We start from the raw sequence: 5,158 nt of genomic DNA, 5'->3' as shown, positions 1-5,158 counted from the left end.
TGCCTCACTGATCAAGATAGAGATTTTGGGGAGTACACTCTCATGACCACTGTTTTTTCCCTAATCATCCTAAACTGTCTTGAGTATCCTTCTAAAAGCTCCAATGACACTTTTTACTCATTCTGATCATAGAACTAATTAGTCTAAGAGATGCTGCCTATTATGGGTTGAATTGGTTTCCCCTAAATGATATGTTGAAGTCCTAACACCCAGTGTCTCAGATTGTGACATTATTTGTAGGTAGGGTCATCGCAGACATAATCTGTTAAGTTAAAATGAGTTATACTGGAGTGGAGTGGGCCCTTAAACCAATATGACTGGTTATAAGAAGGGGAAAACAGAAACAGAGACAGAGAAATGCAGGGAAGACGGTCATGTGAAGGCAGAGACAGAAACTGGGGTTATGTAGCTATAAGCCATAGAACATGAAGATTGCCCGCCACCACCAGAAGCTAGGAAGAGGCAAAGAAGGATTCTTTCCAGACCTTACAGAGGGAGCATGGCCCTGCTAACATCTTGATATCAGACTTCTAGGCTCCAGAGCTAGGAGAATGTAAATTTCTATGGTATTAAGCTACCAAATTTGTGGTAATTTATTTTTTTTCTCTTTATTTATTTTTTTAATGTTACATTAAAAAAATATGAGGTCCCCATATACCCCCCACACCCCTCACCCCACTCCTCCACCCTTAATAACAACCTCTTCCATCATTATGAGACATTCATTGCACCACTCTGAGCACCGCTGCACCTCATGGTCAGTGGTCCACACCACAGCCCACACTCTCCCACAGTCCACCCAGTGGGCCATGGGAGGACATGCAATGTCCAGTAACTGTCCCTGCAGTACCACCCAGGACAACTCCAACCCCCAAAAATGCTTCCACATCACGTCTCTTCCTCCCACTCCCTACCCCCAGCAGCCACCATAGCCCCTTTCTCCACACCAATGCCACATTTTCTTCGATTGCTAATCACAATAGTTCATGAATAGAATATCAGTAAGTCCACTCTAATCCATTCTCTATTCCTCCATCCTGTGGACCCTAGAATGGCTGTGTCCACTCCACATCTATATCAAGAGGGGGCTTAGATTCCACATGGATGCTGGATGCAATTCTCCTGCTTTCAGTTGTAGACACTCTTGGCTCCCTGGTGTGGTGGTTGACCTTCTTCACCTCCATGTTAGCTGAGTGCGGTAAGTCCAATAAACAAGAGTACAGGAGCTGCAAGTCTGTTGAGGCCCAGGGCCTGGCTATCACGTGGCCAATCCAGAGATTCAGGTTCCCTGGGTATACCCCAGCACCAAGTACAGTTCCATTAAAAGTAACGGGAGAGGCTTGTGGACAAAGATCGCATCTGAGTCCAGCTCCATCATGGAAACACAAACTCCAAAGTAGGGCCAACTGGCATGGCACTGAACTCCATCTGCCATGACCATAGAACCTGTGGGTCTCTGCAACCCTCAGAAGAACCACTACCTGGGGTTGCATCTACTTTTATCTGTCTCTGGGACTCTGCTGAGGTGTGCATAAGGGCAACCCCTCTGATAACCTCCCGGCTCTTTTTGGAGACTCATAGCCATATAAACTCATTTGTGTTTGTGGTAATTTATTAAGGCAGCCCTAGGAAACTAATACACTGCCCTAATGATTTAGAAGGCTGTCTACCCTAATGTGTCCTGTGGCTCACACCTAAACTAGACACTGAAATGTTGGAGGTGGGTCCTAGTTACCTGCCCCTCAGGCTAAAATGCGGTAGATATGACATCTTTCCAGAACATGTTGATCATATTCTGAGGAAAGAATGACTGATTCTTCAAATCTTTGTACACCACCCAAAACTCCCCCAATCTTAGATCCAAAAATTGGCCCTGCCATTCTTTGACATCTCCCACCAGTCACCATGCCCCACATGAATTCTGTGTCCTGCCAAATGGACCTGTGCTTGTGGGCCTGGGTTGCCTGCTACTCTGTCATTGGCCACACTTTTTGCTTTCCTAAAAAGCCCACCTCTTCCTTAACTTCCTATCCTTAAGGTTCTGCTCAAATGTTACCTCTTTCATTCAACCTCAGTGTTTCTAGGCTCTGCAGGGAAGAAGGTGATCGAGAGAAGGGTTCTGGCACAGTGTAGGGCTAATGCTGGACCTGCCCATTCAGCCAACCCAGCTAACACTGATGTGCCATAGGGAGAAAGCAACTCTGAGTGAGCATGCTGTACACTGGATGCTCAGGCCAGTTTCATGCAGAGGTTCCATGGGTGGGCATGGTCCCAGAGGGGGAGAGGCACCTTCTCCCTAAAAACTCTCAGTACTGTCAATGGTGGCCTGTGTTAGTGACTATAGCAATGTCTATTTTTGCACCAATGTAGCAGCAGTACAAACAGCAGAAAGGGGTTCCTTGGGTGAAGACCAGACTTTCTGGTATCTTCTGTAAGATACACTTTGCTAACAATTGATAAATTAACCACTTTGGACTATCTACTCCTGGGGCTCTTGGCCTTATTCCTGGGACAAGAATGCTAATATGAGTAGGATAGACTCTCCTGATCAATAAGATGAAACTTCAGTCATTATGGTTCAAGTATTAAAGTAAATGTGACCTTACTTTGTACTAAAGGTAGATGAAACAGGAAATGCCCGTTAAACTGAAGAAAGTTCCTGTAATCTGATATTTCACTTTCTTCCTCCTATCTCTAATGCCCTTAATTCATTCCATAAATGTCTATCAAGTGCTTCCTTGGCAGGAAGCAAGGCAGAGTGATTCCTGCCTTCCAGAGCTTCTCATCTGTAGCCAGAAGCTCTTGTTCTAGTCTCAGAATTTCTCTTTTGTCCATGTCCGGCTATGTTAAGAGAATTCAAAAGTAAGTTAAAAATGTTTCACCTGGAGAACATCTGTATGGGAAGAGGGAAATTATTACTTTGACACTTAAGAACTGAAGGACAGATGCCTTTGTGTCTTGTCTATTTTCCCTATGTGAAAGGCAGTCAGCTTTGCTGATTATGAACGGTTGAGGGTGACTGTGTCATTTATCTCTCTGGGAAACGTGGGACTTAATGTGAAGCACCTACAGGTGGACTGCAAGTACAAAGAATTCTGAGGATAATGTGCTTGATTTTTCCCTTGAAATGCAATTCACATTTATGAAGTGTCTTCTGTGTACGAGGCGTGGAGCTTGGCACTTCACACACATCGTCTCATTTAAGCCTCACCTCTGATGTCAGCACCATTAGCCAGCTTTTATAGACAGGAGAAAGGAGAAAGAGGAAATGGTAGCTCAGGGATCTGAACAGTGTTAATTTACTCCTAGTGGATGAATACACTTACTACCTAGTTTCTGTTAGATGGATTTTGAAATATTGTGAATATTATTAATTATACCTGCCTCCTATTTGCGGTGCTCTTTTAACTTTTCAAAGCACTTTCACCTCTTTCATTTCTCAGGTAATGCTCATGCTAGCCCTGTGCTGGTAGTGGTCTAGAACTATTTGATTGCATTTGTTTGCGAGTCTAAACCTCAGCAAAAGAATTTGCTTTTGTTGCACAGCTAAGTTTTAGGCTAAGCCAAAAGAAATTTTCTTTCCAGAAATGCAATCTACATCTTCGCTTGTAGGATCTCCCTGGGATGGTGCAGTCTGCTTAGGTACCAGCAAGGTACATCAGTACTCTCATGCCAGAGTTGATTACTATGGTTACATTTGGCCCCAACATTCTCTAAAACCCCACATTTTAGAAACGCAGGTGCCTTTACTTCCCTTTTCTTGTCTGGATCTTCTTGCTACTTGGTTTGCCTGAGGTAATGATAGCTAAAGAAAAGGAAAGGAAAAAAAATAAAGAAGAGGTTTCTGTGCTTGTGCAATGAAGTACATTTATTTTTTTAAAAAAACAAAACAAACCAGAAACATCCTTAATGAAGTAGCACTTGGCTTGTTGGGAGAGGGGGTAGGGGTGACATTAATGAAGGGTGAAGCAGGTGCTTACTTAATTGCTGCAGCTGATGTCAAGTGTTTGGCATAATTTTCCTCCTCATTTCCAACTATTGGCTCTGGAGCTCATTTAACTTTTTAGCTGAAGCATCTTAGAAGAGTCTAGGAAACTTCCCTGCGCTCTTCATTTTTAAAAGAAAGCAAGCAGGCAGTTTTCTTACAAACATTTTGCAAATAAACACAATACATAGAATCCCCCCCCCCCAAAAAAAACACACTTCCTTGACTATAGGAAAGGAAATTGGCTTAAATGCAATTTGATGTTTTATTTGATTCTGCCAAAATTGCTGAGATTCAAAATTCAAATTTGTTTCAAAAAACTTAATTCAACTGTTCAGACTCATCTGTGTGTTTCTGATTTCAGAATTATATCTCTGAGCCCATAGTCCCTAAGCTGTGTTCTTTCAAAAAATAACAGATTGTTACATTATCCAATTGATGTAGCATATTCATTTTGCTATTTGACTTTTCTCCTTTAAGTGGTAAAGGCAAAAGTTGTAAAAAATACTGGGTGTAAGTTATTTTATGCTCTGTCATTCCACTAATGTTTATGAAGAGTGAACACTGTGCCAAAACCTTATGAAGTACAAAGTATGCCAAGAGCAATACAAGGAACCATGAAGAACGCAAAGATAAATAAGATGTGGTATTTTCCTTCCAGTAGGCTTTTGTCCCAAAGGGACAGTGAAACAAGTACAAGGAATAGCATAATATAGTTCTGATGGAAGTAACAGTTATATGCTAAAGAAAAGTACATGAAGATCAATTGCTTCTGATGGCAGAGCTCCATGCTGGGAGTTACTTCTTTTATGTTCCAACATTTAAAAAAACTAAAATCCTTCATTTTCCTCCTTTTCACAGTAGTCTGGCTTAGAGAATGCTGTTCAATTACAATTTTTAAGGTGATATTTTAATTTCTGAAGCATTTCCTATTTTAACCTCCTTTTATTGATTCTAATCTGGTGTGTATATATAATTAGTACAGTTTTGAACAGAAAAAAATGTTTTTGTTTTTTTGCAATTTTGGAATTTTGTTTCAAGTTGGATTTCAGGGAGTCCTGGGTATTAGGAGTCCAGGGTTCTGGTCTTATTCTCACTTTCAGCCACCTGTGTTCCCTGGTGAGCCTGGGTGGTCCCAAAGGTTCTCTTTTTTTTTTTTTTTTTTAAGATTTA

This window comes from Dasypus novemcinctus, chromosome 6 (assembly GCF_030445035.2).
Source record: "Dasypus novemcinctus isolate mDasNov1 chromosome 6, mDasNov1.1.hap2, whole genome shotgun sequence".
Lineage (NCBI taxonomy): Eukaryota > Metazoa > Chordata > Mammalia > Cingulata > Dasypodidae > Dasypus > Dasypus novemcinctus.
Note: the sequence above shows the minus strand (reverse complement) of the source record.